Raw genomic sequence first — 15,159 nt, forward strand, 5'->3', positions numbered from 1 at the left:
AACTTTTCGAGAATGTTTGTTGTTGTTTGCGCTTGGTCTGTGTAATGACACGACAAATATGGTGCCCAATGTTTGAGTGTCATTACGAGGGGCACTTTTCGGGAGTGCTGATCAAATTCAGATTTTGTAATGGAACAGTTCAGACTGGGTGGGGTGTGGGAGAGTCACTTCACGTCAACATTTCACCTTGCTGCCGAGTTTTATTGTGATCGCAATACGGATTGGGTCAGAGTTAAACCGCACCGTGCTAGATTGTTTGTCTTGAAAGTGCGACTGATATTCTAACCTACATTGCCTACTATTATTATTATTTATGGGGTCGTATATACGGGTTGACCCACATGTGTGCTGCTCTGCGTTACGCCGGGGAGTCCATTTATGTTTGCGTAAAATAAGCGAAACGAAATACGATCACATTTCGGGACACTCGGTGAAAGTGCTTTGAATGATTGTTATAAATTATAGCAAAGCTCGATGAATTTTGTTCTAAAATAATAAAAACTAAACGAAAATTACAATGAAGAACAGTTGGAATCTTAGTCATTAATTTTTTTTTCGAGTTTCCATCAAATCTCGACGTTTCATGCATTTTCAAGTCATTTGCCATTAAAAATACAATTTTTCTTTTCTAGACCCCCCCCCCTTTGAGCATTTTTCAGTTCCTGCTTTTATGGAATACGAATAAGAACCGTTGTAGGAGTGGTCAAAGTGACTTTGGTTAGACATTATTGATCTAGAATGGCAAATCCAAGTAATTTTGCACCCATTTTAATAAGTTTTGTATCAACAGTTTATGAGTGAATTTGCTGTGTGGCCGCGCTCTTCAACCCGTAACTCCGGAACCGAAAGTCCAATAAAAAAAAATTCAATAGCAGGAAGGTTGTACCTTTCATTTGAGACTAAGTTTGTGACGGTGAGTTTGAGTTTGTGCTAACTGAGATGACATTATTTTTCCACATACACACATACATACACACAGACAATTTCCGAAACTTCAGATTGCCTAATTTAGTGAGCCCTTCGGCTCCCTTGTGCCACTTAACACCACTTTTACGTTGAGCACTCGACTTGTTCGCGAGCTACTCGGTCTAGTCCCCGACAATGGACCTAGCCTACTCCGACGAAGAATTCCCCGGCGAAAGAATTTTTCCCAAAAGCGAGCCAACCAGCCAGATGCCGAGTCAGTTTAGCGATTTCGGTGGAGTAGGAAGTCCGGTTCGCTGGTGCCCCGACGAGCCGCGATTGGTGGCGTCCCGTCGCGGTCCACTCAGCTTAGTTCCCGGCGGTGAATCTAGCTTACACCGACGGACAGTTCCGCGGCGAAAGAAGATCTCCCGATACCGATTTTTCTTTGGTTTTCGCTATATTTCTATCGGGCTAACCGGTAGAGGGGCGTGGTCAGTTCGGCGGTTCCAGATGGCGTCCGGTTCGCTGGTGCCACTACGACCCATACCAGGTGCTCTGTGTACTCGACTAGTCCCAGGCGTTGGACCTAGCCTACTTCAGCAGGGAATAATTGCTCTCTCCAATCCGTTGCTCGCTGTTCTTCACGCCATTTCTGCTGTAAGCAGGGATGCATAAAGCACAGCACGAGAGCCTAACACGCGCTGAACGAACCAAAAGCAATAAGCACTGCCACCGCTCGTGATAGGTAACCTTCATGCTCGAGCTGTAGGATTCGAAGAGCTAGAACGATGAGCTAGCACAATGAGCTAGTTCGGTAAGCTGGCAAGAGCAAGCTCGGTGTTCTAGCTCAGTGAGTTAGCACGAATTAACTCAATGAGCTGGCATGGAAAGCTTGTCCGATGAGCTAGAACGATGCAGTAGTGTAAGCCATGGAACGAAAGAATAGGAAAAAGCAATAAATATGCCCTGGTAAATGTGCGACAGGTTGCTATCACCGTACTAGCTCAATGAATTTAGCTCTGATACATTATGAGCCAGAGCACAGGAATAGGACACGGATCAGCACCGTACTTGTGCATGCCTGGCTGTAAGGCCGTCATAATCTGCATCATCACTCTGTTGACCGCGTTCCACGTGTTTTCGTCGTTTGTCATTCTGTAGACGATATTATCCGGTTGACGTCAAGTCCTTCCGTTTAAAACATCTCCCTGGCGTCGCTTCGAACCTCGGACATGTTCCGGTGTCTCCTTGATATTCTCACATTCCGGACATTGGTGACATTACGTGCCCGAACTATTGACAACAGCAGGTTTGGGATGAGCTGGTAGGTGCACCTTCCCTTCTCCGTATTGTCTCAACCCCGCTGCTACCTTTCTATCGACACGATTCTCGCCATCTTCCTCAGGTTACTGGTGTTTCTTCGATTATAGCACTCCTCCGCCAGAGTGATGCAGATCCCGGCGATAACTCACACTGCCTCCGACGATATTGTTCTGTACGCGCTCATATGGCCATCAGCCGGAACGTCCTGTTCAGCTTTTCGTGGTTCCGCTTGGTTTTCAGCGCCGCACCGCAGACAGGAACCCCATATCGCAGTATCGATGACGAAACACTAGATAGCAGATGGATTGTGCTGCTTCTCGTGCCGCAGACGTTTGGAATGATCCTCGCTATTGCGTTCGTTGCTTTCGCTGACTTTTCGTAGGCGTAGTCGACGTGGTTGTTGAAGCTCAATCGGTCGTCGATTATCACTCCCAGCACACTCAAAACGGCGCGCTCGGATTTTCTGTTTTTGGGGTCACAATCTCATTCCCAAAAGCAATCCTTTTTGAATATTGAGCCGTTCGCGCACAATTCGAGATGAGCGCAACGCTCACGAAAAAAAAAATCGATGGCACACACTCATACACAAACAAACTTTGCTAGTACTTGGTTTCGTATCTTTCTTCTACACCTTACTTTCGCCCCCGACCACCACAAGCACCGTAAAACGGGGGAACATTGATCACTTTTTCAAAAGTTTTTCGAATAGCTATCTACACTTTAAGTAGATGTAACTGTTTGCATTTTTAAAACAAGTACTGATAGGTACTCATAGATTGAAAATATTCAAATAGTTGGGGATTTTATTTTGTTTTACTATAAAAATAAAATTACTTTGCTGTAAATTTTCATTCGTTGCTTTTGGGGAAACTTTGATTAACAAAATATGTCCTATCGAAATGAGAGATAACGCTTGAAATGTTGTGTAAATTGCATATCTGCAGGCCATTTCATGGCCTGATATTGTGACTTCTCGAACGAGAACAAAATTGCCTAGAAGGATACAGTTGCATTTTATCAACTTTTTCAGGAAAATATTCGAAATGAAATAGTTAACAACAAAAATCTCGGAATTTTTACTTGAATTATCGGACAAAAATATTTACGGCTTCTAAAAAAATATCAGTTTAGTTGAAGTTTTACTGATATCATTAATATACTAGTATTGTTTGAACAGATTGAAATGATGCATGAGAGTTGTATCATTTTCAATTTGAATTTGTGTTTATAAATAGTAGATGAAAAGACGGAATAATCGTTGCTGATAGATGCTGAACATGTTTAGAAAATGGTTTGTTTTTTGCTTCGAAGATTTTGTTAGAGGGAACCATCTTATCGTATATTACAGAAAAAAGTCTCATTTGATCAAATTTATCCCGGTGATCAAAGCTACCCCGTTTTGCGGCAATCTTAATATCATTGATGCTGCACTGCATTTTGTTTTGTTTCATTCTTTTTTCCGCTGCTATAAATAACTCGTGATGTGAAACTTCTAGTAAAAAAACCCTGCCATCAGATATCTAGGAATAGAGCCGACAAACTTGTATTTGCTAAACACGCCTCTCGTACGAGCAATCACAAGTGGAACAGCATGGGGACGTTGGTATGTGTTATTCAAGCTATCTCTGCACTGTGTAGACAACAGCATGGAGCTATGGGGAACGATATTGTATTGCACAAATATGAGGTTGGTTGAACACTAATGCATCATTTGGGAGCTTTTCGCTCCCACTTCGAGAGCGACAAAAACAGATGCATTTCGCTCCCAAAGATTTGTTTTGGGTGTAAGAATTCTAAAAAGAGAAGCTATTGGAAAGATAAAAGGACATTTGAAGGTTAGAAATAAAAAAAAATGTATGACGTTTCTTTTAATAGCAGTTGCATAATATAGCAGAAACCTGACTGAATTTACATGTGGTAATCTGACCTTCATAGTTGCATGACGTTGTTTGAGAATGAAGAGTGATTTAGCCAAGGGGATATGCTGAAGTTTACGGTCCACCATTTGAACGTTGGCTTGACCAGTAAAAAAAAATCTTTGTATTCCGTGATAAGTTTTGGTCGCTTTCGTAAACAAAGCGCGAAGTTTCCTATTGGGTATTTTTAATAGTACTGTTTTCACATGTTCAATCTGGACATTTTAACATTGAGACTATAGTTGCCAAACGTCGTATATGGGCGAACGTTGATATTTTTATTTTGATTATAGAGGTTTTAACCTTAGGGTTATTCGCATCTTTTCGGGTTAGAGAAAGCTCTATTAGAAGAATCTGTAACCCTAAGTGCGGGGTTGAGAATCGAACCCAGGTGAGTTGCGTACAAGGCAATCAATTTACCAACTACGCTATGCTCGTCCTCCAAGATGTATGTAGAAATTGAACTAAATGATACATTTTTAATAATAACAAACACATTTCATAGACAGCGACGGTTGTTAACTAATATACCTGACGGCTGTTTACCACAGGGTGTCTAAGTTAGATTCAAGCCATCCTCCATAAGGGAAGTGGCTCACATTTTATTGCGTTCCTCGTTTGACCGTAAACTGAGGTATAAAATTTAACCTATATAAACTACATTGTAAAATTTAAATAATTTTATTTCGGGAAAAAAATTATTGACAAAAAGAATGGGTTCGCTACTTTTGAGCACGATAAGGCGAAGTTCTAGAATGTTTGAAAATTGACCTCTTTTAGTCCAAAAACAACATAGTTGGTTTGGTACCAGTTTAAGAGGGTCTAGGAATAGTGGAAGAGTAGAATTTAGAGGGGTTTACTTTTGTACATTTGTCCGTGGACGGTCTGCAATGTGATAAAAATCAAATCACTTGTCCACATTCGCAATACGCTTGCCAGATATAGATTTGTTGGCCATCGTGTTCTATTGTCGCTTCGGCTCAGTCCCTTCCGAAAATTATTAGTATGGATTTATATCCATCCTCACTTCGGGGCCCCAAAAATCTCGGGGCCCCTGGCCCAGGCCCAGTGTGCCCCTGCGGAAAGACGGTACTGGACTTAGTGGAATGTCACAATTAATCCTGTTACGACAGATGTCTTCCTGATATGAACACTGAAGACGACTATACGTAATAGTTGAAATACTAGTATCTGATTCATGGTGAAAAGTAATAGTTTTTCATTATTATTATAGTGGAATTAAACGGAAGATATCTACCTTCACAGGATTAATAACGAAATTGGTTCCGAAATGGAAAGACTGTAGTAAGTTAGACTACGCTTCATTTAAGATGAATATCAACGAAAAATGGAATCAAATCGCTTTGCAATCCACATCTTGGCCCCGAGGAGTGAAATACCGTGAATTAATTGATCAGCGCAACGTAACGTGGAGGCCAGGAACATGAACTTCAGAAATTATGCTGCCTTAGTCTTGAGCAGTGATCGTTGTTGCACAACGAGTTTGATAAATAAATAAATAAATAAATAAATAAATAAATAAATAAATAAATAAATAAATAAATAAATAAATAAATAAATAAATAAATAAATAAATAAATAAATAAATAAATAAATAAATAAATAAATAAATAAATAAATAAATAAATAAATAAATAAATAAATAAATAAGTAAATAAATAAATAAATAAATAAATAAATAAACAAATAAATATCGGTGGCTCTGTTCGAAATAGACTGGGAAATTAGTGCAAGCATTATGTAATTTCGTTCAGTACAAAGAAAGTTACTAAGTTACTAAAACTCTTCCTTCTGTTTCCGAAATTTTGATCAGGGGCCCCTATATTGAAATGTGTAGTAGTCACGACAAAAAATTTGAAAGGGTGAAAATCTCAAGTTGAGGTCGTAAAATTGTGATATAGAATTAAGTTGAAATTAGTTCTAGGAAGTAAAGAATAAAAGAGTTCACCTGCAGTCAGAGCCGTGGCCTTCTGGCGCCCTTGGCGGAGTCTCAGTTTTGCGCCCCTTATGTGTTTACTTTGGCTTTCTTTTTCAGTTCGACCTTCAAACAATAATTTGTGTACATGGAAATGGCACACCTACCCCTTATTTCATTCATGTTGGACTGTCGTTCATTTCATATAAATACCAGACACAAATCTTTTACTGTATATTTATGAAATAATGACACTAAGTGTTGGAAGGCGACAGAGGGAGCATCTGTTCAGAAGACTGTATACTAGGGCGCCAATGACATGTATAGGAAACAGGAAACAAGACGCACCTCAACAGCATTAGCACCTCGAAAAAAATCTTTACAAAATTTTAACTCTATGTCAAATGTTTTAGAAATGCATGAAACAACGGATCTTGTATCTTCATAAAAAATTAATTTTTAAACAGGGATTTTCAAATAAAAATCAAGAAAATTGTTTTTTTTTTCGAATGGATACCAGATTTCGACATTTCATGGATTTCTACAACAATTGGGCATCTAAAAAACAAATAAAAATTGTATTTCCAAACTCAAGTACAACCCCATTAAAAAAATTCCATTTTTCGATGTTACACTAGATCTCGTCGCTTCATGATATTGTTTTACAATTGCGCTCAAATTTTGCATGGGAATTTTTTTTCGAGGTGCAATACTTTTGATGCGTGTCTGGTTTGAAAATTCAGGATGACCATAAATATTGGCACTCTACTGTATTTCAAATATATTTTCAGGAACTTTGAACTGATTGGTGGATTGTAGATTATGGTGCTTTTCATTAGATTGGAATTACCAGACTAAGGGCCGTCACGGCATTCCGGTTATATTCCAGACAGCACCCACCCACCTTTTTCAACAAGCAAGTGAACCAAATATGCTTTTAGGAACTATTACAAATTAAGTTTTTGACACATTGTTCGTTCCAGTTTCTAAGAAAATAAGTTGCCTTCAGTCATATATCGAGTGAAGATAGATGATGACAGTATTCCTTTATTCACACTTGTCTTTCAAATTATATCTCTCATGATTTCTGTCTTTTCCTTCATATTCTACAGTTTTCACTTTGCGTCTGGCTCTAGGCCCGTGCATAAATGAACTCTCCTGAAATGACCCAAACGATCTTAAAATGGATGTCGAACAAGATTCGTCATCAAAGACTCCGAGTTTCAATTTAAAATCAAACACATTGAACTGGTTTCGACTGTATCCGATCCTCTTTCGGATCAAATGCGGTAGTCTGCTAAATATTCTACTATTCCGCAAGATGCAGAAATATTCAGCTATGCCAGATATCTCGAAAGATCGCTTAGATAAGCTCAGAATTGTGATATTTTGTCAAAAGCCAACAAATGACGTTGCTGGCGATAAGACTTTTATGAACTAACGCGTTTACATACCCGCTCACAAAGTTGAGATCGATGGTGTAGTTATCGATTCGAACTTGGCGTGCATGGATCTATTGAAGGACGGGATCGGCTGTTTCAAAGACCTCTTGCTCCAGTGAGCGAAGATTTTGAATGACAGTCACACCGGACGGGACAAAATGGTGTATCCCTTCAAGCTAGTGTCGGGTGACCTTTGGCGAGACTGCTTAGCGTCTTCTTCGACAAAGATCGTCTGCATGATCGGTTGTTTGTGCCGCGCATCATGCATGCAGTATTGCACTAATTACAAGCAAATGGACAATAACTTTTTTTCTTTCTTGAGAGGCCGTCAATTTTCTCTTTTGGGATATACCAGGAAGAGAAATCTTTGCCACAAATCCGAAGAAAACCGCACCTGGTCTTTGAAAATTTGAGACGACACAATGAGTTTCCAACGCTTTCAGGAACACCGTAAATCTCATGTGATATTTCAACCATAGATTCAACTTAGTACAGGATTGGTTTGACCTAGGTTGGGAACTGGAAACTTTGTGATATTGCGGAACTCCTCCCGGCATCGAGGAGACTTTGATAAAGTCTCAGTTATGCGCCTTTTTGCTGTCTACTTTGGAATTAATTTTCAGTTCGACTTTCGAACAATAATTTTGTGTGTACCTGGGAGTGATACTCCTATCCTAACTTATTTTTTTACTTAACCTCACTTATTTTATAAAGAAGACCAGGATTTTGGTGCCCCATAAGGTTGGCGCCCTTGCCAAGGGCAACCACGCCAACCGCACGATACGGCTCTGCCTGCAGTACTTTTGTCAGTAAACATAAAAGTAGTTTATTCGGTAAATAATATTCACGTAACTAAGTGCGTTGTGTGCTACTGAAAAAACGAGTTTAATCCACCTAACAGTGTGATGAGACATTTCTTATAACACTTATCCCTCTCTTCGGATATTATAACGATTGAGAACATTTACAACATGATATTTTGCGATGTTTTTGATAACATGGGACAGTGGTAGGCCTCAGAGAAACGTTCAAATGAACATCTTCGGATATTATGTCGATCTAATTAGCATGGGACATCATCTTTGCGAGTAATGTCGAAAGTCAAATCAAAATAAAGGTAAAACGAAAAAAATGACCTTTAAAATAGGCCAACTGTCCACTTAATAATAATGCTTTGTGAATAAAATAATTAAGGAAAAACTGAATTTCCTTTTAGGTACTAGGTATATGTGCTGGCCCAAAAAATGAAAAAAAAATTGCGTATACTTGAAGTACATATCATTAATATCGTTTATTAAAATTTTCATGGCGATTTGAGAACTAGAACTGAAATTGCAGCTCTTGAAAACACGCTACCTCAACGAGATTATTTCGGAATCGAATTTTTCTGAAAGTAACCTCATAGTGAGCAACATATTTCGACTCACAATAGGCAGTAGTTGAAAAAAGGATTTTGATTTGAACCATCATCACAAATCATAATGGTTAAGCCACAGAGAACAGTTGTCCATCTTCATAATTCAACTTGTGTAAAAATCTAACGGTTTCGAAGGTAGTTGGGATATCTAAACCAGGTGCGCTACTGTCGTCATGTTTTGTAGTGGCTAAGTTCGACTGAATTGACAGCGGTTATACCTCTACCCAGTCAAACCATTCCGCAACCGGTTCGGACTTCTGAGTGGATTCAGTATGGAATCCAGCTCAAATGCATCAGCCGATTGAGTCGGAATCGGTTGTTTCCTTGAAGCCAGAATCCATTCAGGATTCTGAACCGGTTCCGGAATGGATTTGATGGATAGTTGGGGTAGGTTGGTGTGGCGGCGCTAGTGTTTTATCGTATATAAATTCAAATGTTTACACACATTTTATTAATATATTTGTTCGATCATGGATGTCTGTTCTCTGTGGTAAGCCCTTTGATAATATTCACACAAGTACTTAGTAATATTCAGACCTGACTGAGCTTGAGCTTGAGCTTGTTCGACCACCCCTGGCTGCCACTCCGTTATCGATCGGGACTAGCTGAAGTTGCACAGGGAATCAGTAGATAATTATGCTTGGGATTAGCGAAACATCTTTCAATGTGCAACTCCTGGTAATCCTAAAGTGTTTCTGATCAATACCGGCGCCGGCCAGGCCCGAACGTAGATCGCGTAAGGAAAGGGAAGGAATTGTTAGTCCGATACATGCTTTTGCTAGAAGACGTATATACTACTGCACACTCCACAAGTATCACGGGAGGAGGATATTTTTGTTAGTAGAGTATAGAAGTTGGATATACTTCTTCTTTACCGACGCCAGAGAGGTGATTTCACTACCTGGACTAGATATCGATCCACCAATTCCATGGACCGGGGACCAACGGCTTTACTTCCCTTCCGAAGGAAGACGTGACCATAGATTTTTTCACCTCAGAAAAATCTCAACGACCTCGGCTGGAATTGAACCCAGGCCAACTGGAATGAGTGGCGGTCACTTTTACCACTCAACCACCGGCGGCGTCATAGTAATATTCAGACCTAACTAACTCAAATATATATTTTTTATCGTTCTGAAATTTTCACAATGTATTCGAAATTGCTTTCTCCAGCGACATACGTAGGATTTCATTTTTTTGCCTTTTTTTAAAATAAGCAATTTTGTATCAATTTTTATGAAATGTTCGGCGTTTTCCTATTAAAAAGAATGCTATTTCGCGAAAAAAACAAAATATCGTCTTTCTATCGTTCTAGGGAATCGAAAAAATTTTTGTTACGGAAGATAGATTCGTGGACCTTTTCCAAAAGCACTAGTCTGAGTGAAAATGTTGTCCAGCCACAATATTGTGTTGAAAACAATTGACACTTTTAGTTTTTGCACATCAAAACTAGTATAATAAATCGCATTTTACGGGATCTCGAGTTATCTTTACATTGCATTAAGTAAAATTTCCGGAATATGCCTATGTTCTCGTGCTCTACAGTGGTGTAACCCCCTAATAAAATCTTGTTTAGCTCTCAAAAAGGCAAGGGGTCTCACAGGCCCAGCTATTTACAGTTTTCTAGTTTTGATGGACTTGTAAATTGAAATACAAATGATCGAGCGTTTTCGGGTTTTCGATTTTCTCGCTGATAAAACGCCAAAAAAGAGGCTTTTGATTTCATTGAGTCTTAGGAGCAAAGTTTCTTTAAGTCACAATTTTAGCTTGCGTTTTTGAGTGTTAGAGATAATAATGCAATCTTTGTCAATTCGCTACATATATAAACCATTGACGAGGTGTCCTGCTAAACAAGATCGAAAAAATCGAGTTTTCTTTACTTATGGCGATAGATAAATCACAACAATATATGTAAATTTCTTAAGATTCTAACAAAACATTTTGACCATTTCTGTGTCACGTTAGTATCAAAAATTCATGTAAAAAAAAAAATGTAATTTCTAGAAGACTGCGGTAAAACGGGTACGGTACGGCTAACAAAAGGTATACTTACTTATGTAAATTAAATTTTGTTGTTTCACTGATATCAACCCTAACTACCAGCTGCACTTTTCCAGTAACGAAGTGTTCCTTTACACCACCATTTTGTGAAGTTTTTCAAGTAAATTTTTTATTTTAGCTTCCCAAATGTGTATATTAGGATTTTCGATTGATTGACACCGGTGTAGTGGAGTGCACTGAAACTGCACCGTTTTTGCACTTTCTAGCAGAAGTGCAGAAAACTGGGTATGTTCCATTGACACTTCTGCTAGAAAGTGCAAAACCAGTGCACTCCACTACACCGGTGTCAATCAATCGAAAACCCCATATGTTTCTTCCCCTTTCAAAACATCTCGAGAGCAAGCCTCTTTTTTGTCTTCAAAAGCAGTCAACCTCCTTAATTGTGACTATTAACTTAGGGCACTTTTTTAACATAAATTATCCAAACTAATGAACGAATGGAAGAAGCTTCGCCAAATTTTGAAACAAACCGTGAAATTATTCTTTTAACTAACTACCAAAAATGGTGGGGATCGATACAATAGACAAAAGATATCCTCAAAAATAATGCCCAAGTAGTCAGTATTCGAAGAAGTTTCTTGTGGACGAGTTTATAATGACTTTGTTTCCACTTACTTGGAGTCATTTATTTCGTTTCTTGTTTTCCGAAATATGATCCAGATTGATCTGAGGGTCATAAGTTAGAAAATTAGCTGCCAAAAGATACTTGCAAATAAAAAAATGCACATTGACAAGTGATCAAGACACAATCAGACAATTTGAAATTGTTTGGTGCTTAATTCTAGCATCATCCTTTTTGTTTTATCGAAATAAAATTCGGCTGGTATATTAAAACGGATCATTACTATATTGAACAATAAATAACATGCTATAACTTTTAAAGCATACAAGATAGACACTTGATGTCTTCAGCAAAGTTGTTCGCAAAAGATAGAGCTATAAATTTGCAGAAGACATCATCTCAATATAATAGCTTAAAAAAATTAATGAATATATCTCACTTACAGGGGGATTAATCAGTGAAAGCATATTGTCAAAAGAAAAAGCATATAAAATACAATAACTTCTCCGAAGCCGCTGTTGACCTCAACTTAACCGTTTTGGCAGTAATAGTCAATTTCGTGTTTTTGGTCTTATTTCTAGATATTGAGAAACGGTAAGAATCCGTCATCTGTATTTAATGTTAAATATCTTTTTCGATAATAGTCCAATTTCAACAAACTATAGTTCGTTCGAAAGGTATAAGCTGTCCGAAGATGTATAAAGTTTTTATCTATGTTGTTAAGTTCGACAGAAATTAAAAAAAAAATTGCAAAAAGTCCCTTTTTTGGACATTAAAACATCCATATATTAGGAACTAAGCATCAGAATGGATGGGGTGTATGGTGTTAAACCCCAAAGCCTTCTCTTGGCTACGCCGTTGCTTGCAGTTGTTTATATCGCTTTTCATTTTCAGATATGTTTCAGATCGATCCGATGGTTCTAACCTGGAAAAATTGCAGTCAGAAGGTTCGCGCAAATGAACATTTTTGCACTGATAAGTTATCAAGTTCCTTCCAGACAACTTGGAATTGCTCGGTGATTATTTCTAGCGGTTGTAAATAGAAGAATGAAATGCAAAATTCGTTTTATCGAAATAATGTTTGGCTTATTTAAATGGATTATTACTATATTGAACAATAAATAGGCGACAAAAGGCAATTCACAAACAACAAGCCATAACTGTTAAAGTATTCATAATAGACATTTCATGTCTTCAGTAAAGTTATTCGCAAAAGTAAGAGCTACAAATTTGCCGAAGACATCATTTCAATACAATCACTTCCAAGAAAATTTATGAAAATATCTCACTCGTAGGGGGATTAATCAGCAAAAGCACAATACCAAAAGAAAGGGCATATTACTTCCATTAAATTCTCCGAAGATACTATTGACCTAAAATTAGCCGTTTTGGCGTTAATAATAGATTACATGTTTTAGTCATATTTCTGGCAAAGGGAAATGATAAAAATCTTTCGTCCGCATTTAATGTTAAATATCTCTTTTGATAATAGTCCGATTTCAACAATGTGTAACTTGTTCGAAAGATATTCGTTAAAGCTGTCTAAAAACATATAAATTGTTAATATATATTGTCAATTTCGGCAGATAATTCAAAAAATCTGCAAGAACGCCATTTTTACACATTCAAACATTCTTATCTTGGAAACTAAACATCAGAATCAAAAACAAATTAATAGCGTTCTGTCTGGCAGATAGTTCTTTCATTTACAATTGATTTGGATAAGATCGGTTCTGCCATTGCTGAGAAACACGAATGAGAGTTTGTCCGTTACATACACACACAGACACTCACACAGACATTGTCCCAAATCGTCGAGCTGAGTCGATTGGTATATAAGACCCGGCCCTCCGGGCCTCGGAAAAAATCTTGAAAGTTTGAGCGAATTCTATACATTTATAAGAAATGTAAAAAACATACCATTTTTACCGAATTTAACTTATCGTGGTTTTGAGATCACAAAATAATGGATCTTCGTACACAAAATAATCGATTTAGTCGACCTGCTCTCAAATGTAACTTAATACTATCATTATTCTACAATCAGAATACCTATGTTATCAACCTGCTACATCTCCCGATCACCAAAATACAACCAAATAATTTGCATTAGGGGCCATGCATAAATGACGTAGCATTTTGGGGGGTAGGGAGGGTATACCAAATTTGTGACGAAGTGTGACGAGGGGGAGGGTAGGGTCAGAAGTTGTGCGACGTAGCATTAAGTTTAAATTTTTTTGACGGGCACCCGTTAATTCTAGGGGCAGATCACTTGTGATGCCTGTTTAAAATTCAGCTAAATTAAATGCATTTCTTTCCATCAAAATAAAAATTCAAAATGTATTTTGCGTTGCGTGCAATGTATTTTGCGTTGCGTGTAAGACGTCAAAACCCTACAAAAAATCAGTCCTACATTCAATAAAACGTCGAACAAAGTGAATCAGCGTAGGACATTTGTTAAACAAAATTTTCTGCGAGGGAGTGCAAAGTTGATGCAGAAATGGAAATTAAATGCATTTTTTCTAATTTGATGCAAATTTGTTATATATTTCTAGAGTGATCTGCCCCTAGTATTAATTAGATTAATTAGAGAAAACAATTTAATGTTCCTCCATTCCCAAGTTGCTTTTCACGCGGTTTTTGCATTTTGTGAATTTTACTGTTCGAGGAATGACAGGCTCGCAAAGAAATTGAAAGATTTTTCATGCGGATTTAAATTTCCACATTAGTTAGCTAATATTGCTAACTAGTAGACTTATTTTGGTAGCTGAATTAAATTTTCTTTCAGATTCAATCAAAGAAAATTTAGTAATTTAGTTGAGCTTATACCACAGACTAACAGACATAACACTATGAGGGAATTCCCTAAAAAACATCGATCCAACAATTTTCGCAGAACACTAGCTCCACCTTTTATTCACGGTCCCAAACACTCAATTACTGGTGGGTTTCCCCTCAGGTTTGGGAATAATTTTTCACTAATGGTCTATCCCCCATATGCTTGTTCATATGTCAGTGACGCCATAATTTCAAATGTGGCCACAGTCCCAACTGTAAATATATTTAAAATGACCGTTAAAGCGGGCGAAGCTTTGTTTTTGAGTGTTATGTCTGTTAGTCTGTGCTTATACTTTCTAAAATCGTTGACCGCTGCAGGATTGTGAACTTCTTTTCATGCTTTATGACATGTAAAATGCTAAACAAAACTATCCACATTATATTTGTCATAAAATGGGCTTGTTTAGTAGGCAATTTGCTGTTATAATGAAAATGTTGATAAAAGTCGTCAAACATTTTGTAAGGACATATATTTAAAAGAATTGAAAAACATATGTAATTTTTTCATCTCCCTGTCGCGTTGCATGGGGGGGGCTTAGGAAAATGCTACGTCATTTACAAGGGGGAGGTTAGAATGTTGTGACCAAATGCTACGAGGGGGGAGGGAGGGGTTGAAAATCGCCAGAAAAAAGCTACGTCATTTGTGTACGGCCCCTTATCAAACACAATATAGCCTGAGATGCACCCATCGAGTCCCGTTACTTCGAGAACAACCAACCTCATAAAAGGAAGCCGCCCCTCTCGTGACAAGCCAGCTC

At 38.0% G+C, this 15,159-nt stretch overlaps 1 protein-coding gene across 1 annotated transcript in view; it reads right to left on the bottom strand.

The window, feature by feature from the left end:
* Positions 1-15,159, bottom strand: part of LOC131685016 (A disintegrin and metalloproteinase with thrombospondin motifs 9) — an 811,665-nt gene that overhangs the window by 43,274 nt on the left and 753,232 nt on the right.

The sequence above is a fragment of the Topomyia yanbarensis genome, chromosome 2, assembly GCF_030247195.1.
Source record: "Topomyia yanbarensis strain Yona2022 chromosome 2, ASM3024719v1, whole genome shotgun sequence".
Taxonomy (NCBI): Eukaryota; Metazoa; Arthropoda; class Insecta; order Diptera; family Culicidae; genus Topomyia; species Topomyia yanbarensis.